Here is a 24,427-nt window from a genome sequence, read left to right on the forward strand (position 1 = left end):
AAACACTTCCGTTTTGTCCTCGTTCATTGTTAATGGGAACAAAACGGAACAGAACGGAATACACCAAAATGCATTCCATTCCGTTTGGTTGTGTTCCCATCTGGCTAACTGCTAACTTGCCACATGAAGCGCTTGACTGCTTGAAATAAAGAAGCAAATTAACCATTGGTGAGTGCTGCCTATTTTTTCTTCATCTCAGTTTGCAAAATAATAGGACATGTTCTATCTTCCAGCGGAACGAAAAAACGGAAATACGGAAACGGAATGCATACAGAGTACATTGCGTTATTTTTGTGGAACCATTGAAATGAATGGTTCCGTATACGGACCGCAAAAAATGGAAAAAAATAAGGTTGTGTGAAAGAGGCCAATGGCAGACTTTTTAGACTAGGATTCTGGAGTGCACGACTTGATAAATTCCTCCACCTATGTACAAGGTAGACATGAGCAAAGTTTAGAAAAATTTGATTTGCTGGTTTTTGTGAAATTTGATTAGTTCTGAATTAATTAGTCACAAGTCACTATAAATCAGGCAAACCCAGGCCAATCTGCTTAAAAGCAATGCTTTCAAATCCAGCATAAAAACGGATTTCAGACGGAATTGGAGCAGATGTCAAAACAATGACATCCGTCCTCCATTAAAGTGTAGTTTAAATGAAATGAAACGTTTGTTTCTGTTTTAAAGAACAGGCAGGCAGATCTGTCAGATGGAAAGCTGAAAGCCACTGAAACGCGAGTGTGAACCTACGCTAAGGCATAGTCTTTGCACTTGGTGGCCCAATCTCAGTGTTAAGGCTTGGAAGTTACAGCTGTATAATGCAGTATTTTTAACCAACTTGGGGGTGCAATCCCAGTGTGCTGGCTAAGTGTCTAATACATTTCATAAAAAGAAGTATAAAGTAGAGACCCCATGACAAAGTGGGGAGGGTGGCAGCAGCAGTGGCATACAACAGAAGATGGTGGCATATCACAGTAGTAGTGGGGTTCTGATGCGTGGAAACGTCACATATCAGGCGATGTTGGGAAAGAGTATTTTGCCTTTCCAGCTCAAGGAGGGTGTGTTTTGCACAATAAGAGTGGCTGAAGTGCATTCACAGTTTCCTGGATATTTTTAACTGCGCTTGCAGTACAGTGAAGGACCTGAGGAACTAGGTGAAAATTAGATTGAAGATGTACACCATGCAGACGAAATGTTCCTCCCGTTATCAGTAACCATGGTTCCAATGTCTAGCTTTGCATGGGTGATACACTGGAGGATCACTGTGAACTGTGCCTAGGGGGGAGGGCTAGAACAAGGTGGAGGATGAGGAGGCAGAGGAGGACATTGGTACAGAAATCCCACAATTACAATGCAGCGTTTATAGACAACAAAAAGAGAAGGCGCTCATAGGGTGAGTATGTAAATTATTATTTCCCCTTTTTTACGGGAGGTAATATGCTCACCTGTCAGAGTTGCACCAATTGGGTGCAACTACAATGAAGGCTAAGTACTCGTGAGGGTTGGTTGGTGCTGCCGGCTTTGTCCAAACACCCTTCGGTCGGAGCCAAACCGCCGATCAGGTAAGTATGAGAGCTGTGGGTTTGGTGGTCCACAAAACCCACAGCTCATAATTACAATGTAGAGGTGATATTGCTATGATATAAGCTATGATATAAGCTTGGGACTTTCCACCTTGGGTGGGCACAAGCCATCAGTTCTCTGAAATGTGCAGAGTCAACTACATGGAAAGGGAAGGGACCAGCAACTTGGCCAGGTGTACATTGAACTTCTGTGGCACACATTGAGTGCATGCATACTGTTGTCTTTTTGCAATCACCTCGGTGATTGATTGCTGCTGAAACAAGTGACAAGTAGGAGGAGCATCAGGAGCAATAGACGACATTGAAGTAGATGGAAAGGAACGACAGCTTCCTTCTGCTGATGTTGACGAGCCCTGACTGCTGGAGACGGAGTGGGGGCCGGTGGGAGATTCAGAGGTTGCTGCATCAGGCTGTAAGACTGAATAAGTGCCATGGTTTTCCCATGTCACTTTATGGTGAATCCCAATTTGTTCACGCATGGCTGTCATGCCAACATTAGCACCCTGGCTGTGCCTCACCTTCTGCCCACACATCCTGCATACCGCCACACTAATGTGCAGCAGTGACTGTGTGAAATATTCCCACACTGCGAGGTGCCTGCCTGTCACTGCTTTTATGAAACCGTGCACTGCCCATGTGTTCCTCACAGGTAGTCTCCTAAGTAGCAGACGGTATACCCCTCCTGCTTTTGGCTCCAGATCTCCCACTGACTCCAAGTCATAGCTAATCCATTCTGTTAGCTGTAGAGTTACTGTTCCGTCAGTATTAAAGGCAGGTCTAATTTATAGCTGTGTACATATCTGTGCAGTGCACTTGTTGCTTGGTAGGTGGGCTTAGATGTGTTTTGATCAAAATGTATTGACCAAGTGTCTCAGATTTTATCAATAGAGTGAGGGCTTAGTTCATATGTTATGCTTGCATCTATTATTATAGTGCATTATTTTCTGTGACTGCATAAGTGTAGCCATGCACATCCTCAACATTAATTATCATATCATGCAGGATGTTTTATATATTTTTTTTTTCTGTGATTTGTTCAACTTGTCTTGAAGGAGTGGCACCTTCATTTGTGAATACGCTCCTAACTTGGGAGTAGTATTCATGTGCACGTTTGCCCCACCTATCTAATAGGCGACCTTGATTAAGGTGGCTCCCTTTCTCAACCATCAGGGCTGCGGCGCTGCAATGGCAGCGCCTGATAGTTGCCATGGCAACCGGACGCTTTGCAAAGGTGCCCGGTGTTGCCACCTACAGGAAATCTGATAGTATTATACTTTGCAATGCAAGAGCATTGCAAAGTATAGTACAGCCATCAGCCCCACTGGATATTCAAAATCCAAGTGAGACTTGATTTAAAAAAAAAATGAAAATAATAAAAGTAAAAATAAATACATAAATAAAAATGTAAATGAAAATAAATAAATTGCCTTTTCGTATAAAAAATTAAAAAAAGAAAAACTACACATATTAGGTATCACCGCATCCGTAATGACCGTCTCTATAAATATATCACATGATTGACCCCGTCCGATAAACACCATAAAATTTTTTTGTCACCTTACTTCACAAAAAGTGCAACACCAAGCGATCAAAAAGGTGTTTGTCAAACAATATGGTACCAATAAAACCGTCACCTTACCCCTTTAAAAAAATGAGACCCTACATAAGAAAATCTCTCAAAAAATTAAAAACTATAGCTCTCAGAACATGGAGACACTAAAACATAATTTTTTTATTTCAAATATGCTATTATTGTGTTACAGTGAAATAAATAGAAAAAAGTGTACAGTCGTGGCCAAAAGTTTTGAGAATGACGCAAATATTAGTTTTCACAAAGTTTGCTGCTAAACTGCTTTTAGATCTTTGTTTCAGTTGTTTCTGTGATGTAGTGAAATATAATTACACACACTTCATACTTTTCAAAGGCTTTTATCGACAATTACATGACATTTATGCAAAGAGTCAGTATTTGCAGCATTGGCCTGTCACCACCAGACATCTGAGAAGCTCTGACAGACGTTCTTCAGAACCTCCTGCTTGAGGTTCCTTTTGTTTTGCTTTCGTTTGCTCATCTCGTTAGCCTCTCTCAGCTGTCATGTAGTTGCACTGATTGCATCCCTTTAAATCCCTTCCCATACTGCATCACTTTGCGGTTTATACAACTTCCTGGAGTGTGTGCATGCTGGATGCTACTACTGAGTCTTCTACAGATAAGTTTGTTCATTCATTTATGTTTTCCTGTTTGCTGGATCCTAGGTGACCCTGACTCCCTCCGTATTAAGTGTAGGGAGCCGTTGGTCGTGTCCCCTCACTATTATAGGGTGTTCAGGTGTCATACAGTCGAGGAACGAGGATATGTAATCATCTACCATAGAGAGCCAGGTCTGTTACAGGGCTTACCCTCTGGTTCCTTAGTTTTGGATCCAGTCAGTCGGATCTTCATTTTGTGTCTTCTAGTTTCTGTACACCTTCCGTGACATGGCCCTTCTTTTTCAGGACCTCTGCAATTCAACTGGGCATGCTCTCAATCAACTTCTGGGCCAATTCCTGACTGATAGCAACCCATTATTTTATAATCACTTCTTGGAGTTTGTCAGAATTAGTGGGTTTTTGTTTGTCCACCCGCCTCTTGAGGATTGACCACAAGTTCTCAATGGGATTAACATCTGGGAGTTTCCAGGCCATGGACCCAAAATGTCAATGTTTTGGTCCCCGAGCCACTTAGTTATCACTTTTGCCTTATGGCATGGTGCTCCATCGTGCTGGAAAATGCATTGTTCTTCACCAAACTGTTGTTGGATTGTTGGAAAAAGTTGCTGTTGGAGGGTGTTTTGGTACCATTCTATATTCATGGCTGTGTTTTTGGGCAAAATTGTGAGTGAGCCCACACCCTTGGATGAGAAGCAACTCCATACATGAATGGTCTCAGGATGCTTTACTGTTGGCATGACACAGGACTGATGGTAGCGCTCACCTTTTCTTCCCTGGACAAGCCTTTTTCCTGATGCCCCAAAAAATCGGAAAGAGGCTTCAACAGAGAATATGACTTTGCCCCAGTCCTCAGCAGTCCATTCACCATATTTTCTGCAGAAGATCAATCTGTCCCTGATGTTTTTTTTAGAGAGAAGTGGCTTCTTTGCTGCCCTTCTTGACTTCTTGACACCAGGCCATCTTCCAAAAGTCTTCGCCTCACTGTGCGTGCAGATGCGCTCACACCTGCCTGCTGCCATTCCTGAGCAAGCTCTGCACTGGTGGCACTCCAATCCCGCAGCTGAATCCTCTTTAGGAGACGATCCTGGTGCTTGCTGGACTTTCTTGGACGCCCTGAAGCCTTCTTAACAAGAATTGAACCTCTTTCCTTGAAGTTCTTGATGATCCTATAAATTGTTGATTGAGGTGCAATCTTAGTAGCCAAAATATCCTTGCCTGTGAAGCCATTTTTATGCAACGCAATGATGGCTGCACGCATTTGTTTGCAGGTCACCATGTTTAACAATGGAAGAACAATGATTTCAAGCATCACCCTCCTTTTAACAGGTCAAGTCTGCCATTTTAACCCAATCAGCCTGACATAATGATCTCCAGCCTTGTGCTCGTCAACATTCTCACCTGAGTTAACAAGACGATTACTGAAATGATCTCAGCAGGTCCTTTAATGACAGCAATGAAATGCAGTGGATTAAGTTAATTTTAATGGCAAAGAAGGACTATGCAATTCATCTGATCACTCTTCATAACATTCTGGAGTATATGCAAATTGCTATTATAAAAACTCAATTCGTCACCTCATCCCGCAAAAAATGATACCTTATTTAAGACAATCGCCCCCTCCAAAAAAAATCTATGGCTCTCAGACTATGGAGACACTAAAACATAATTTGTTTGGTTTCAGAAATGCTATTATTGTGTAAAACTTAAATAAATAAGAAAAAGTATACATATTAGGTATTGCCACGTCTGTAATGATGCTCTATAAAACTGTCACATGACCTAACCCCTCAGATGAACGCTGTAAAATTAAATAAATACAAAATGTTCCAAAACAGCCAATTTTTTTTGTCACTTTGCCCCATAAAGTGTAATAATAAATTATCAAAAAATCTTAGGTACCTAAAAATGGTATCAATAAAAACCTCAACTCTTTTTGCAAAAAACGATAAAAATAAATAAATAAAATGGCGTTCAGAAAATGGACACACAAAAACAATTTCTTTTTTGAAAAATGCTTTATTAAAACTGAAACAAAGAAAGAAAGAAAGCAGACATATTTGATATCATTGCGTCTGTAACAACCTGATCTACCCTGTCAGAAAAAATAACAAAATGGTGCCAAAACAGCGATTACCTTGCCTCACAAAAAATAAAAATTATATGTACCCCAAAATAGTACCAATAAAACTGGCACCTTATACCCTAGTTTCCAAAATAGGGTCATTATTTGGAAGTTTCTACTGTAAGGGTGCATCAGGGGGGCTTCAATTGGGACATGGCATCTAAAAACCAGTCCAGCAAAATCTGCCTTCCAAAAACCATACGGCAGTCCTTTCTTTCTGCTCCCTGCCGTGTGCCCTTACATCAGTTTATGACCACATGTGGGGTGTTTCTGTAAACCGCAGAATCAGGGTAATAAATATTGAGTTTTGTTTGGCTTATAACCCTCAATGTGGTAAAGAAAAAAATGTAATAAAATGGAAAATCTCCATTTCCCTTTAATTCTTGTGGAACACCTATAGGGTTAACAAAGTTTGTAAAATCAGTTTTAAGTAACTTGAGGGGTGTAGTTTCTACAATGGGATCATTTATGGGGGGGGGGGGGTGGTTCCACTATGTTAGCCCCACAAAGTGACTTCAGACCTGAACTGGTTCTTAAAAAGTGGGTTTTGGAAATTTTCTTAACAATTTAAAGAATTGCTTGTAAACTTCTAATGTCCTAATAAAAAATAAAAATATAAAAAATGACATTTCCAAAATGATGCCAACATAAAGTATACGTTTGGGGAATGTTAAGTAATAAATATTTTATGAGGTATCACTTTTGTGATTTTTTCACAAATAAAGGTGAAATATAGGGACTATATGACGATCATAAAGTATAATGTGTCACGAGAAAACAATCTCAGAATGGCTTGGATAAATAAAGGTGTTCCAAAGTTATTACCACATAAAGTGACGCATGTCAGATTTGTAAATTTTGACCTTGACACTGGGGCATCAATGACCCTTGGTCATGAAAGGATTAAGGTGAAAAAATGACAAGGTCCTTAAGGGGTTAAATTCTAAAATTGTCTACTTGTCAGCTGGATTACAGCTGATATACAGTACAGACCAAAAGTTTGGACACACCTTCTTATTCAAAGAGTTTTCTTTATTTTCATAACTATGAAAATTGTAGATTCACACTGAAGGCATCAAAACTATGAATTAACACATATGGAATTATATACATAACAAAAAAGTGTGAAACAACTGAAAATATGTCATATTCTAGGTTCTTCAAAGTAGACACCTTTTGCTTTGATTAACCAGCTCCCGACCGCCTAACGCGCCGATGCGTCCGGGAGGTGGTTGATTTGTTCCTCCTGGACGCATCGGCGTGTCATCTCGCGATACCCGAGATTTCCTGTGAACGCGCGCACGCAGGCGCGCGTGCTCACAGGAACAGAAGGTAAGCGAGTGGATCTCCAGCCTGCCAGCGGCGATCGCTTGCTGGCAGGCTGGAGATGTGATTTTTTTTAACCCCTAAAGGTATATTAGACGCTGTTTTGATAACAGCGTCTAATATACCTACTACCTGGTCCTCTGGTGGTCCCTTTTGTTAGGATCGACCACCAGAGGACACAGGTAGGTCAGTGAAGTTGCACCAAACACTACACTCCACCCCCCACCCCCCGTCACTTATTAACCCCTTATAAACCCCTGATCACCCCCCCTGTCATTGATCGTCCCCCTGTCATTGATCACCCCCCTGTCAGGCTCCGTTCAGACGTCCGTATGATTTTTACGGATCCACAGATACATGGATCGGATCCGCAAAACACATACGGACGTCTGAATGGAGCCTTACAGGGGGGTGATCAATGACAGGCGGGTGATCACCCATATAGATTCTCTGATCACCCCCTGTCATTGATCACCCCCCTGTCATTGATCACCCCCCTGCAAGGCTCTATTCAGACGTCCGTATGATTTTTACGGATCCATGGATACATGGATCGGATCCGCAAAACACATGCGGACGTCTGAATGGAGCCTTACAGGGGGGGTGATCAATGACAGGCGGGTGATCACCCATATAGATTCCCTGATCACCCCCTGTCATTGATCACCCCCTGCAAGGCTCCATTCAGACGTCCGTATGATTTTTACGGATCCATGGATACATGGATCGGATCCGCAAAACACATGCGGACGTCTGAATGGAGCCTTACAGGGGGGTGATCAATGACAGGCGGGTGATCACCCATATAGATTCCCTGATCACCCCCTGTCATTGATCACCCCCCTGTCATTGATCACCCCCCTGCAAGGCTCCATTCAGACGTCCGTATGATTTTTACGGATCCATGGATACATGGATCGGATCCGCAAAACACATGCGGACATCTGAATGGAGCCTTACAGGGGGGTGATCATCCCATATACACTCCCTGATCACCCCCTGTCATTGATCACCCCCCTGTAAGGCTCCATTCAGACGTCCGCATGTGTTTTGCGGATCCGATCCATGTATCCATGGATCCGTAAAAATCATGCGGACTTCTGAATGGAGCCTTACAGGGGGTGATCAATGACAGGGGGTGATCACCCATATACACTCCCTGATCACCCCCTGTCATTGATCACCCCCCTGTAAGGCTCCATTCAGACGTCCGCATGTGTTTTGCAGATCCGATCCATGTATCCATGGATCCGTAAAAATCATGCGGACGTCTGAATGGAGCCTTACCAGGGGGGTGATCAATGACAGAGGGTGATCACCCATATACACTCCCTGATCTCCCCCTGTCATTGATCACCCCCCTGTAAGGCTCCATTCAGACGTCCGCATGTGTTTTGCGGATCCGATCCATGTATCCATGGATCCGTAAAAATCATGCGGACGTCTGAATGGAGCCTTACCAGGGGGGTGATCAATGACAGGGGGTGATCACCCATATACACTCCCTGATCACCCCCTGTCATTGATCACCCCCCTGTAAGGCTCCATTCAGACGTCCGCATGTGTTTTTGCGGATCCGATCCATGTATCCATGTATCCGTAAAAATCATGCGGACGTCTGAATGGAGCCTTACCAGGGGGGTGATCAATGACAGGGGGTGATCACCCATATACACTGCCTGATCACCCCCTGTCATTGATCACCCCCCTGTAAGGCTCCATTCAGACGTCCGCATGTGTTTTTGCGGATCCGATCCATGTATCCATGGATCCGTAAAAATCATGCGGACGTCTGAATGGAGCCTTACCAGGGGGGTGATCAATGACAGGGGGTGATCACCCATATACACTCCCTGATCACCCCCTGTCATTGATCACCCCCTGTCATTGATCACCCCCCTGTAAGGCTCCATTCAGACGTCCGCATGTGTTTTTGCGGATCCGATCCATGTATCCATGGATCCGTAAAAATCATACGGACGTCTGAATGGAGCCTGACAGGGGGGGTGATCAGTGACAGGGGGGTGATCAATGACAGGGGGGTGATCAGGGAATCTATATGGGTGATCACCCCCCTGTCATTGATCACCCCCCCCTGGAAGGCTCCATTCAGACATTTTTTTGGCTCAAGTTAGCGGAAATATATATTTTTTTGTTTGTTTTTTCTTACTAAGTCTCATATTCCACTAACTTGTGTCAAAAAATAAAATCTCACATGAACTCACCATACCCCTCACGGAATCCAAATGCGTAAACATTTTTAGACATTTATATTCCAGACTTCTTCTCAAGCTTTAGGGCCCCTAAAAAGCCAGGGCAGTATAAATACCCCACATGTGACCCCATTTCGGAAAGAAGACACCCCAAGGTATTCCGTGAGGGGCATATTGAGTCCATGAAAGATTGAAATTTTTGTCCTAAGTTAGCGGAAAGTGAGACTTTGTGAGAAAAAAACAAAAAAAAAATCAATTTCCGCTAACTTATGCAAAAAAAATAAAAATTCTATGAACTCGCCAGGCGCCTCATTGAATACCTTGGGGTGTCTTCTTTCAAAAGTGGGGTCACATGTGGGGTATTTATACTGCCCTGGCTTTTTAGGGGCCCTAAAGCGTGAGAAGAAGTCTGGGATCCAAATATCTAAAAATGCCCTCCTAAAAGGAATTTGGGCACATTTGCGCATCTAGGCTGCAAAAAAGTGTCACACATCTGGTATCGCCGTACTCAGGAGAAGTTGGGCAATGTGTTTTGGGGTGTCATTTTACATATACCCATGCTGGGTGAGAGAAATATCTTGGTCAAATGCCAACTTTGTATAAAAAAATGGGAAAAGTTGTCTTTTGCCAAGATATTTCTCTCACCCAGCATGGGTATATGTAAAATGACACCCCAAAACACATTCCCCAACTTCTCCTGAGTACGGCGATACCAGATGTGTGACACTTTTTTGATGCCAAGGTGGGCAAAGGGGCACACATTCCAAAGTGCACCTTTCGGATTTCGCAGGCCATTTTTTACACATTTTGATTGCAAGGTACTTCTCACACATTTGGGCCCCTAAATTGCCAGGGCAGTATAACTACGCCACAAGTGACCCCATTTTGGAAAGAAGACACCCCAAGGTATTCCGTGAGGGGCATGGCGAGTTCCTAGAATTTTTTATTTTTTGTCACAAGTTAGCGGAAAATGATGATTTTTCTTTTTTTTTCCTTTTTTCCTTACAAAGTCTCATATTCCACTAACTTGCGACAAAAAAAAAAAAATTCTAGGAACTCGCCATGCCCCTCACGGAATACCTTGGGGTGTCTTCTTTCCAAAATGGGGTTACTTGTGGCGTAGTTATACTGCCCTGGCAATTTAGGGGCCCAAATGTGTGAGAAGTACCTTGCAATCAAAATGTGTAAAAAATGACCGGCGAAACCCGAAAGGTGCACTTTGTAATATGTGCCCCTTTGCCCACCTTGGCAGCAAAAAAGTATGACACATCTGGTATCGCCGTACTCAGGAGAAGTTGGGGAATGTGTTTTGGGGTGTCATTTTACATATACCCATGCTGGGTGAGAGAAATATCTTGGCAAAAGACAACTTTTCCCATTTTTTTATACAAAGTTGGCATTTGACCAAGATATTTCTCTCACCCAGCATGGGTATATGTAAAATGACACCCCAAAACACATTCCCCAACTTCTCCTGAGTACGGCGATACCAGATGTGTGACACTTTTTTGATGCCAAGGTGGGCAAAGGGGCACATATTCCAAAGTGCACCTTTCGGGTTTCGCCGGTAATTTTTTACACATTTTGATTGCAAGGTACTTCTCACACATTTGGGCCCCTAAATTGCCAGGGCAGTATAACTACGCCACAAGTGACCCCATTTTGGAAAGAAGACACCCCAAGGTATTCTGTGAGGGGCATGGTGAGTTCCTAGAATTTTTTATTTTTTGTCGCAAGTTAGTGAAATATGAGACTTTGTAAGAAAAAAATAAAAATAAAATCATCATCATTTTCCGCTAACTTGTGACAAAAAATAAAAAGTTCTGTGAACTCACTATGCCCATCAGCGAATAACTTAGGGTGTCTACTTTCCGAAATGGGGTCATTTGTGGGGTTTTTCTACTGTTTGGGCATTGTAGAACCTCAGGAATCATGACAGGTGCTCAGAAAATCAGAGCTGTTTCAAAAAGCGGAAATTCACATTTTTGTACCATAGTTTGTAAACGCTATAACTTTTACCCAAACCATTTTTTTTTTGCCCAAACATTTTTTTTTATCAAAGACATGTAGAACAATAAATTTGGCGAAAAATTTATATATGGATGTTGTTTTTTTTGCAAAATTTTACAGCTGAAAGTGAAAAATGTCATTTTTTTGCTAAAAAATCGTTATATTTTGATTAATAACTAAAAAAGTAAAAATGTCAGCAGCAATAAAATACCACCAAATGAAAGCTCTATTAGTGAGAAGAAAAGGAGGTAAAATTCATTTGGGTGTTAAGTTGCATGACCGAGCGATAAACGGTGAAAGGAGTATAGTGCCGAAGTGTAAAAAGTGCTCTGGTCATGAAGGGGGTTTCAGCTAGCAGGGCTGAAGTGGTTAATGCTTTGCACACTCTTGGCATTCTTTTGATGAGCTTCAAGAGGTAGTCACCTGAAATGGTTTTCACTTCACGGGTGTGCCCTGTCAGGTTTAATAAGTGGGATTTCTTGCCTTATAAATGGGGTTGGGACCATCAGTTGCGTTGTGAAGAAGTCAGGTGGATACACAGCTGACAGTCCTACTGAATAGACTGTTAGAATTTGTATTATGGCAAGAAAAAAACAGCTAAGTAAAGAAAAACAAGTGGCCATCATTACTTTAAGAAATGAAGGTCAGTCAGTCCGAAAAATCGGGAAAACTTTGAAAGTGTCCCCAAGTGCAGTCACAAAAACCATCAAGCGCTACAAAGAAACTGGCTCACATGTGGACCGCCCCAGGAAAAGAAGACCAAGAGTCACCTCTGCTGCGGAGGCTAAGTTCATCCGAGTCACCAGCCTCAGAAATCGCAGGTTGACAGCAGCTCAGATTAGAGACCAGGTCAATGCCACACAGAGTTCTAGCAGCAGACACATCTCTAGAAAGACTGTTAAGAGGAGACTGTGTGAATCAGGCCTTCATGGTAGAATATCTGCTAGGAAACCACTGCTAAGGACAGGCAACAAGCAGAAGAGACTTGTTTGGGCTAAAGAACACAAGGAATGGACATTAGACCATTGGAAATCTGTGCTTTGGTCTGATGAGTCCAAATTTGAGATCTTTGGTTCCAACCACCGTGTCTTTGTGCGACGCAGAAAAGGTGAACGGATGGACTCTACATGCCTGGTTCCCACCGTGAAGCATGGAGGAGGAGGTGTGATTGTGTATGGGTGCTTTGCTGGTGACACTGTTGGGGATTTATTCAAAATTGAAGGCATACTGAACCAGCATGGCTACCACAGCATCTTGCAGCGGCATGCTATTCCATCCGGTTTGCGTTTAGTTGGACCATCATTTATTTTTCAACAGGAAAATGACCCCAAACACACCTCCAGGCTGTGTAAGGGCTATTTGACCATGAAGGAGAGTGATGGGGTGCTGCGTCAGATGACCTGGCCTCCACAGTCACCTGATCTGAACCCAATCGAGATGGTTTGGGGTGAGCTGGACCGCAGAGCGAAGGCAAAAGGGCCAACAAGTGCTAAGCATCTCTGGGAACTCCTTCAAGACTGTTGTAAGACCATTTTATGTGACTACCTCTTGAAGCTCATCAAGAGAATGCCAAGAGTGTGCAAAGCAGTAATCAAAGCAAAATGTGGCTACTTTGAAGAACCTAGAATATGACATATTTTCTGTTGTTTTTTATACTTTTTTGATAAGTATATAATTCCACGTGTGTTAATTCATAGTTTTGATGCCTTCAGTGTGAATCTACAATTTTCATAGTCATGAAAATAAAGAAAACTCTTTGAATGAGAAGGTGTGTCCAAACTTTTGGTCTGTACTGTATATATATTTTTTTTCCTTCTCATAATTTCTTATGTGCTTAGCTTCAAAAGGGCACTCCTCCAGTGTGTGTATACAGGCCAAGAAACATTTGCAGGGTGGTATCCATAAACGGAAAATAAACAGAAAGTGAAGTTTAACATGGAAAATGCCACTGAGCACAGCCAAATACAATGGACCCAAGTGCCAACTAGAATGTTGTGAGCAACTCTTAGTCACTGAGAAGCAGATTGTTTCCATCTGTTTTTATCCCTGACCAAACACCAGTTTCTTTCAGACTCTGTCGTTGCTCATTTCCAAACAACTGCCATTTTCCTATTTAGCCATACTGTGGGCTGGAACAACAACTACACAGCAAATTACACATTCAGCACCTGTTACTATGCATCGCTTCCATTAGCTGTGCCAGAAACACATTCCCCTAACCTTTCTACTTTTTCATCACACTTAATTTGACTAGAGACATTTTCATTATGAAGCGTGATGGGTGAAACTTGTTGAATATATTAGAAGGTGCAGATGGTACTATTTACTCTGCCATACAGGTCAGTGATTTCTAAAGACGTCAAGACTGGCATAGTGCCCCCTATGTCTATAAAATATGCTCATCGCTCTTGCTTTTTATAAAGCATTTTGTACCAAACATGTTTCTTTTAGAGCTAACATTTTTTTTTATCTTTCTATAAGAAGTTATTTCTTTTGATGGTGGCACCCAGTGCTCTTTTCTATTAATTCTGTATTCAAACAGCAGCACAAAATGTTTGAAGAAAGGACTTGCCGCTAATGTCTTCAGTAACTTCAAATTTTTTCCTCTGTTGTAAAGCTTATTTGGATGGCTTTTTATCAGTAAATTATAGTACAGCACGAAATGTACAAGACCAGATCCATACAGGAAAACATAGAAGAAAATAGGCTCCATCAGATCTAGAACAAATATTCACCAAACAGAGGCTTTATTTAGTGAGATTTATTATTCCTAACTTCTATTGTTTGACCTGAAAACAAGTATGTTTATTATTAAATGAGAGTGATAAATAAACTGAATATGCACTATGTGTATGTGGTTGTGTGCTGCGTGTGCCTGTGCAAGCAAGGGTGCACCTAGCCTTTCTGCTGATGGGATGCAAAAATTGCAACCCCTTCAGCCAGCCCTACTCTTAAAAACATTTTTGGATGGACATTACATACAGCGCTAAAAGACAAACAGGAGAACACAGCACTACATAATTCTTACATCCAATGATGTCTCCTCTAAAGTAAACATTCTCTTTCCTTGTGTTCACCATACAGACCAGACCACCTTGATTTCTTCTTTCAGTTGCTTCTCATCTTTGCAAAGTTTCCCCCTTCCTGGTGCTTCAAAATTGTTATCCTGCTGCACCTCCCCCCCCCCCCCCCCACCCAATACCGTGCATTCTATGCTCACCAACGCCCCTAAATGCTATACTGCAGTTCTATACAGATAGTTCCTCATAGTAATAGTGCTCCAAGACTCCCTCAATATTAATAGTTCTACCTAAAGTCCCATCAACAGTAATTATTCTCTCTCAGACTGACATCATTAGTAATAGTGCCTCCTGCAGTGGCCCCAATACCAAAAATGTTCTCTAATAATGCCCCCACATTACCCCCAGTAGTAGCAATGTCCCGATAGTGCCCACCTAGGTAGAAATAAGTGCCCCCAGCCGTAACAAGGCCCTTCCATAAGGAAACCCTTTAGAACCCACAGTAGCAATAAGGCTCCCTATAGTGTCCCCAGTAGTTTTAATGCCCCTTATAGTGGCCCCAGTCAATGCTGTACTGCCAATAGAGGAAAACTAGGCAGTTGCTATGGGGCTTATGAGGTTGGGGCCCTGGGCGACCTGTCTGGCTGCTTCTGCCTCATAAGCCTCAGGCCATGGGGCAGTTAAATGGCGCAGGAAATCATGACACCATCACAATCTCCTGTTTCGGGTCTTGCGCTATGATTTGATGTCTACTGGCACAGGAGGACACAGTGATGTCAATGCGACAGCGCGGGAACTCATGGCCACATCGCAGGCGGCGACTGAGAGGGGAACACATGGGAATTTTTTTTTAAGTATGCATTCTGGCAGTACTGATGTGGGTGGGGGAGAGCAATTTATGTACTACACAGGGGCCATTTCATAAAGCCAGGCCAATATATATATATATATATATATATATATATATACACATATAGTGACATAGCAAGGGGTTTTGTTTGGGAAGGCAAGTATTTTCCTCCCAATATGGGCGGCTGGGCTGATTTCCAGCCAGGTGAGATCAAATACAGGACCGGAGTTTAAGTGCCGTTCCAGGTTTTGGCGGCAGCACCTGGCTGTCCTTTAAATAGGCAGCTGGGCTCAGAATAAAAGTCTCTGCCTTGGGATCTGAGGCATGGTGCCGTACTAGAGGGCTGAGAGCCGCATGTGGGGAAACAGGCCCCCTAAAGCCTTTTGTGGACCGCTGAAAGAGCCTGCTAACAAGGTGACTGTTTTTGTGCTTTGGACTTTCCTTTGTGTGAACGAACACTAAGACTGTCAATGCTGCTGTGTTTTTATTCTCCTGTGTGAATAAACATACATACATCAGCGACATACATCAGCGAAGCTTATAGTTAAGGAGCTAATGGAGATGTTCTCCGGAGTGGGGCTACCTAAAGAGGTTCTGACTGACCAGGGGACCCCTTTTATGTCCAAGGTCATGATGGAACTCTGTAAGTTGCTGCATATCAGATAGTTAGGGATTAGTGTACCATCCACAAACAGACGGTCTGGTAGAAAGGTTTAACAAAACTCTAAAAACTATGTTAAAAAGAGTGGTGTCTAGCAGAGTCAGATGTACCCCAGGCTTCTACTGAGTTCTCGCCCTTCGAATTGCTTTATGGGAGACATCCTCGTGGTCTCTCTGTTGGACGTGGCCAAAGAGGCGGGGCAGCAGCAACCCACTCCACACAAAAGTGTCCTGGAGTATGTTGTCAAGATGCAACAGCGGATAGAGACCGTTTTACCACTTGTCAGGGAGCATATGGAGGCCGCTCAGCGAGAGCAGAGTCGGATCTGTAATTGGCAGGCTCTGGTCTGGAACTTTAACCCCGGTGATCGGGTTTTGGTTCTGGTACCGACCGCGGACAGTGAGTTCCTGGCTAGATGGCAGGGGTCCTATGAGGTACTTGAGAAAGTTGGAGAGGTAAATTACAAGGTACACCAGCCAGGGCAGCAGAAGCCAGAGCAGGTTTACCATGGTAATTTACTTAAACCTTTGAAAGATAGGGAGATCTGTACTGAAGACAGCCCGCGGCCGGGTTTTCTAGGGGAAGAGGTTGCCACAGTAAAAATTGCTGACAGCCTCTCCTCTAAACAGACTCAGGACACCAGGGAGTTCATTAGTCGGAACACGGATGTGTTCTCGGACCTCCCTGGACGCACTTAGGCAATCCAACATGACATTGTCACTGAGCCTCAGGCAAAAGTCTGGTTAAAGCCATACCGAGTACCCGAGGCTTGGCGACAAGCCATCTCAGATACCACTTTTTCCACTTATACACGCCACAAAAAGCTTTATAACATATAACTGCACAGCTGAATGGCAAATATATACTTTTTTGCCACTAATTCACACCAAAAAGGGCTTTAGAACGTATAACTGCACCGCTGAACGGCAAATAATAAAAAAAAAAATCCCACTAATACACGCCAAAAAGGGCTTTAGAAAAAATAACTGCACCGCTGAACGGCAAATAATATAATTTTTTGGGCCACTTATACATGCCAAAAAGGGCTTTGGAACATATAACTGCACCACTGAATAATCAGTGCAAAATAATCTGTGACGTCAACACAAACTTATTGCTGACACCCTCTCCACTCTGTAAGGGGGGCTCTACTTGTATAAGCATTTAATAGAACAGGTTCTGTAGACATCTATGTGGAATCAGCTGCCGATGGTGTCAAAGCAGTGCGCTTCTTCTTGACGCTAACATCGACCTGTAAAGCTGAATTCACACAAGTTATTTGGTCAGTTTTGGCCCTGTAACTGCCCAATTAAGTGAAGTGTGCAATGATTCTAAGAGCGACGCCTGTCATCTGCATTTCATGCTGACTCACAGTATTATTTCACTGCCCCAGCAGACTCCCTATGCTCGTTACTGCAAGGCACAGTGTTTTACACCACTATAAGGGCTCTCTGTAGCCAGGAAATAGCAGTTTTTTTTAACACGATTCAGCACAAATAAATTCAGATTGAACCAACTTTTAAAAAAAAAAATTGGTGAACTGGCCATATCACACAAATATCGTCTATCATAAAAGTCAATGCAGGAGGTACTGAGAGAGTGATACCCCCCAGTCACTAGGTCCCACTGTATGTCCCACTTATACACATATTACTGTGATAAGATGATGAATTCCTCCTAAATAAATGTGAATAGAGTCTCCCACCATAAACAGTACCCTATCTATCAATATATGGTATTGCAATCCATTCCCTAATATTCTATTATATCATTATACATGTAAATATAATGGGGCATTTCTAGACCAAATAATCATCACAATAAACCCAACTGGGATCTGAATTGCCTCCTTAGTAAGAGCTTAAAAATATGTCATGAGAAGAGTTCAATACATAACTGATACATAAATAAGAAAGGCATACAGACCAAGAACTAAGAGGGGTGGGGGAGAACAAACCCCGAAGTACGTTTCCCCGCGCTTGCTCTGGACAAAGTTTTGAATCTCATGCAATCTGCACAATGACCCTGAAGCCATTGATAGAGTATCTTGGCCCTACATGAAAGCTATTGCTAAAATTTCAATTCCCTCTACAATTACAATTTGTTAATGCGGTATTCACTATGCACCACTGCCTATCGGCATGAGTATCTGTCAATGGTTGTTTATCCCAAACCTTCGCCATATCAAATGTCACAAGTCAAGGATGCCCCTTTTCCCTCTCCTTTTCACACTTACCACTAGTCCAGAATATACAACAAACCTTGCTGATAGAGAGTATCATATGTGGGATTAGAGATGTATTGTAAGGGTATTTTTAAGTACTGATTGGTTCTGTTTCTCTTTCATTTTGTCACTTTTACTGCATGTTAATTTTAGTATACTGTGTAAGGATATTCCTTGTAATTCCTTGTAATGTAGTACCCATCCCCCATTATGCTGATAAGGCTACATTCCTTAGTGATCTCCGAGACATCTGTGATGCACACTGGAGGAGGGTTTGATGAGAATAAATGTGGTCTGCATCGACAATTAGGGGGGACTCCACTTGTAATTTCCTCCTAGGTAGGATTTAAGTATTGATTTGCCTCATCTCTTGTACACCCTGGGGTGTTGGTCATGTGTTATACCGTGGTAGATGGCCAAGTGTTATAGCATGGCCAACTGGATCCCTAACCTATCTTGCATATTTAGGCTAGTGATGTTTATTTACTTTTTATTATTCTGTATGCGATTTGTCTGTGTTATTTTATATTTAATCACACTTAGTAAATACATTTATTCACTTATCCTCTGTAAGCTTATTCCTTCTCAAATATTTTTAATTCCTGTTTATTTACCAATCCCCATACAGCCCTCTTTTACTTAACTAATTTTTCTCTCAGTTCGGGTTCTTGTCTAATTTTTTTATAAATTAAGATAAATCCCAGATCCTAAACGTATTGCTTCCCACTAAGGAGGCTGCTGATGATAATGATGACACAGGCCACTCATCATGACCAATCATCTCAGTTAGGGGCTGAGCCAAAAAGAACTGGGTCCTTGGGCACCCTGGCCTGAATTGCAAGCTGTATACTTGCTTGCTTATCTAATGACAGCTGCATAATTTAGATCAAGCAATCTGTTGATTACTGGATAGCCATGCTTTTAGACTCTTGCTATCAAAGAAACTGTTTTTTCCTCTTGCTGAAAGGGAGGCCAAATTATTTTATTACCAGGGAACAGTATGTATGCAGTTTGCCACAGCTTTCATCAAGCAGAGCCAGCTGCCCACGTGTCTGAGTCCCCTCTCTGCCCGACACACAGTCACTCGCCTCCTGTCATCCCCACTGCTTCAAGCAGAAGACGAAGCAGCCAGTTCATTATGAATATAATGCAGCAATTCTTTAATGTGCTGCACCAGACTGAGGCTACTTTCACGTAAGCTGCACATTAATTGACCATGAAAGTTGGAATCTAAACCGCGTACAAGAGACAACCTTTTGAATTTCAGCTGTGGTGCCAATTGTTTGACTCCCAGCAAACATCTGATTTTTCCATGAGAAGATACAATGAGTCAGACATTTATAGACGTTACAGGGGAAATGTAACATTACATCAGATACGGCAGGTACAGTAACATGAGACACACATTAGTGAAACGTAAATATCCATATTAAACAGATATGTTTGTCTGCATTACCAAGACTTATAGTTTCTCTTTGAGCAGCCCAGTTGACTAATTGTATCTATAAAATTCACCACTTGGATATTTGCACATCAATTTCTACACAATGAAAAGAAAGACAACAAAATGTCTTTGAACAACAGGAAAAGAATAATGGAAATAGGCAATTATCTGCTTCACTTAATTAACAATCTGTTTAGAATGCCAAGTGCATTGTGGGCTGCATGACAGATGTGAAGGGAGACACAGCTGGGAAATGCCAGCGGCAGATATTCAAGCAGGTGGAGGATGTAGAAATAGAAACATATATTAGATGAAGCAGATGTCACAGCCTGGCATTTCTTTATTAACAGATCACAGGTATAAGGGACATGTTTTTCTCTCATATCTTTCACTAATAATAAAACAGCCCTGTTGGGTGTTTGTATTTGTGAACATCATTTACCAGAGTACTGGGACAGTTTTGCCAAAGGCAAATTGCTGTGATGACAAATAATGGCACTGTCATCTGTTTTCAAAGAGAAAACGGCATAGGTACAGACTTGCAGGTCTTACTGATAAAAAGCAATGAGTCAAAGCACTCACAAGCCATTACGTTTGGTTCTTAAGATTTATAGTTGTCTTGGTTACAAATTCCCATTTATTGTTGCAGGTTAAGTTATTCTGATAAAATGTCAAAGTAAAAAAAGGCAAAAAATAAATAATGGAAGCATGTGCCACAGCAAACTTTACAGATGTATGTCCCATCCTGACCTCTCCTATTGCTCTTCAGTACATGAAAAGAGATATGTATATACAGCACCCACCATTAGTTGCTACCAGCGTATTCTTTTTTGGGGGCCATGTCCAAAGGCTCCTTGTTAAATCCACAGAAAAAAAGAAGGCAAAGGCAGCATCTCCTCTGGTGCAGAGTAGTATCCTTTAATCCATTAATAGTAGTCAAATATCAGACACCCATCAATCATGTGATGTTTCGGCTAAACCTAAGCAAATATGTGGCGTATAATTTTTTGTCTCAGAGGATGGCAGAAAAGTTGTTGCCACTATTTCCATCCGAACCATCGTGGTATTTTCTTCCTAAGGTACAATAGATCACCTTATGGGCGACCTATTGTTGCGGGGGTTCGTTCTGTGACTGAACCATTATCCAAATATGTTGACTGGCTTTTGAGAACATTCCTTAATAATGTACCAGCCCACCTCAGGGACGCAAGTGATCTCCTTCTTTCACTGAGGTCCTTTCAGTGACAGGAGGGGTATCAGCTTGTGTCCCTAGACGTAGAGAGCCTGTATACACGTATCCCTCAAGCTGAGGGTATGCCTGGGTTTATGTCTGGGGACGAACCTATGCAATTAAAGTGAGCTACTCCTGGATCTAATTTTAAGCATTCTGGTAATAGGAAGTGAGTGTGTTTTTTCTGCGGACAGAAGGAACATTTTATCAAAGTATGTCCATACATTCAACGTGAAAAAGAAAAAAAGGGACCTTTAATTCCCATCTGACTCTTGGGGGGGTGAGAGGAGAGTCAGAAAATGTGCATTTGTCTTTGACTGGCAGTACCCGATTTCTCCTGACTGCTGTGGTGTCGCTAGAGTCAAAAACTGTGGGCATTGAGGTCTTTATGAACTGTGGGGCCGGGTTGAACCTGATCTTCGTTTTTGCTATTGATTCTGCACCTCTAACTCAGACAGAAATGTTTATCTCAAGTGATGCATGATATCAGATTAAGAGTGGGCGATTTTCATCAAGAATTTATCTTGTGTTTTGTGTTGGAGGGTATCTATGCTCCGGTGGTTCTGGGTTTACCATGGTTAAGCAGGCACAATCCAACTATCGATTGGCAAGCTAGACAGATTCTGGATTGGAGGGATTATTGCATTGACAGTTGTCTGAATACATATTTTTCTGTTTTAACTACTAAGACATTACCCTCCTTTATATCAGATTTTGGCGATGTATATTCTGAGAGTGGATGCCAGGATTTACCTCTGCGTCGGGAATATCATTGTCCTATTAACCTTATTCCCGGAGCTAAGTGTCACGGCTGTGTCACGGTATTGTTGTTGTTCTCCGTGACACGTGTGCCATGAGTGCTGGTTGCCAGGGGCAAAGTGTTGTTGTTGCAGCATGTTTTTACCTTCCTCCTTTCTCCTGGTTCGTTCCCTGCCTGGTACTGGTGGGGTTAACTACTTGGCTGGGTGTGGCCACTAGGGATTTATATTGCCTGTGGCTTTCAGGAAGGAGTCAGTTGTACTCCAGCCTTTGTTGGTGCTGGAGCTTTGCTCCTTTCCTGGGTGTTCCATCTGCCCAGTCCTTAAGGGCCACCTAGTGGGACATCGATGTCTCCCTGATGTCTTCCCATTTTCTCCTTCCCTTCACTACTTTTTTGGTATGGAGTTGTTTATGCATGGGTGGGTGTTGTGATGTCTTGTTTGGTGTTCCATGTCTGGTCTGTCTATGGTGTATGCTCAGTCCTGCATGGATGCTAGACATCTCCCTATATATCTGTGTCTTCAGTGAGAGGGCCCCAGGGTTCCCCAGAGGAGTAACTACAAAATCATTGAGCAGCTCTGCCTGGTGCCTTCATTCATCCTGTCCGCATGGGGTCTAAGCAGTTACTGGTGTGCTGGTTCCTATGTTTGGTGTTTGAACTGTGTACTGTTTGGCGTGTGGGCTCCAGTACATATGCACGGGTTCTAGTCGTGTTGCCGCGGCAGGTAAGTATGTTGTTCTGGTTCTTACCTACCAATCCAATAGCTGTTCACGGTCTCCTCTTTTCCTTGCATCTAGGCTGGGTGAGACTCCTGTTCTTACGTATCTTGGAGAAACAGGTTATCTCACACCCTTTGTGTAGGGATGTGTAGGGATGGTCAGGGATTCCAGGGTCTTAGCCATCCTACCTTCTGGGTCCACTCATACGGTGTGAGGAGTCAGGGCCAGGATTAGATTGTATAAGGGTCCATTCACATGTCTGCAATTTTGTTCCACATTTTGCGGAACGGAATTGCGGACCCATTCATTTCTGGGTCCGCAATTCCGTTCTTGAAAAAAATAGAACATGTCCTATTCTTGTCCGCAATTGCGGACAAGAATAAGCATATTTTATTAGTGCCGGCAATGTGTGGTCCGCAAAATGCGGAATGCACATTGGCACTGTCCGTGTTTTGCGGATCCGCAGATCCGTGGATCCGCAAAACACATTGCGGACATTTGAATGGACCCTAACCTTTCTGGACCTGAAAGACTGGCCATGAGAGAGTATATTGCTGAGAGTTTGGCTAATAGACACATAAGACCTTCCAAGTCTCCAGTGGCAGCAGGGTTCTTTATGTTAAAAAAAAAAAGTACGATGGTCTTCCGCCATGTCTGGATTTCCGTGAACTCAGTCGGATTATTGTCCATAATCCTTACCCTCTTCATTTGATCCGAATTTATTTAACTAGGTTGTTGGACTTAAGGGGGGCATATAATCTGGATAGGATCAAGGAAGGGGTCGAATGGAAGACAGCTTTTAATACTCCTGAGGGGCACTTTGAGAACCTGGTCATGCCTTTTGGGTTGACCAATGCTCCTGTCATTTTCCAGCGTTTTGTGAATGACATTTTTCATCACCTTGTGGGGAGGTTTGTAGTTGTGTATTTGGATGACATTCTAATTTATTCTCCAGACGTGGAGATACATCAGGATCAGGTTGAACAGGTGTTATAGATCCTAAGAGATAATAAATTGTACGCAAAATTAGCGGTATGTTTTAACTGTACACGAGGTGCAGTTTTTGGGCTACCTGCTGTCATCTTTGGGTTTTCGAATGGATCCTGAGAAAGTCTCTGCTGTATTGAACTAGAATTGACCCGAAAATCTGAAGGCTCTTATGCGTTTTTTGGGGTTCACTAACTATTACCAAAACTTTATTCAGAACTATTTGACAATAGTAAAACCCTTAACTGACATGACTAAGAAAGGGAAAGATGTCTCAGTGTGGTCTGATTCGGTGTTGCAAGCCTTTTCTGCGATTAAGGAATGCTTCTCTTCTGCCCCTATATTGGTGCAGCGAGATGTATCACAACCTTTCATTGTGGAAGTGAACGCATCCAAGGTGGGGGTAGGAGCAGTTTTATCGCAGGGCCCGTCACCTGGTAAATGGCATCCATGTGCCTTTTTTCAAAAAAATCTCTTCCGCAGAGAGAAATTATTATGTGGGTAACAGAGAGTTACTGGCCATTAAGTTGTCTTTTGAGGAATGGCGTCATTGGTTGGAAGGGGTGATTAATCCGATCAAGGTGTTCACTGATCACAAAAACCTGACTTACCTGGAGTCAGCTAAACGACTGAACCCGAGGCAGGCCAGATGGTCTTTGTTTTTCACCAGATTCTATTTCACTGTCACCTATCGTCCTGGGTTAAGAATGTCAAGGCAGATGCCTCGTCAAGTAGTTTTCCTGGAGGTGGTGACTTTGGAAATCCGAGTCCTATACTGTCGGAAGGGGTGGTGATATCCGCTCTTTAACTTGACCTAGAGGTGAAGGAGTCAGAGGCCCAGGGAGAAGCACCGGATTCTTGTTCCTCTGGGAAACTGTTTGTGCCATCGGAATTGTTTCACAAAGTGTTTGAGGAACATCACTATACAGTTCTTACGGGACACCCTGGGAGTAGATCCACTGTCGACCTCATCTCTCGTAGATTCTGGTGGCCAGGGTTGCATAAGTCTGTTGAAGACTATGTGTTAGCCTCTAGTACCTGTGCACATGCTAAGGTGACACATACTTG

This window comes from Bufo gargarizans, chromosome 5 (genome assembly GCF_014858855.1).
Source record: "Bufo gargarizans isolate SCDJY-AF-19 chromosome 5, ASM1485885v1, whole genome shotgun sequence".
NCBI lineage: Eukaryota > Metazoa > Chordata > Amphibia > Anura > Bufonidae > Bufo > Bufo gargarizans.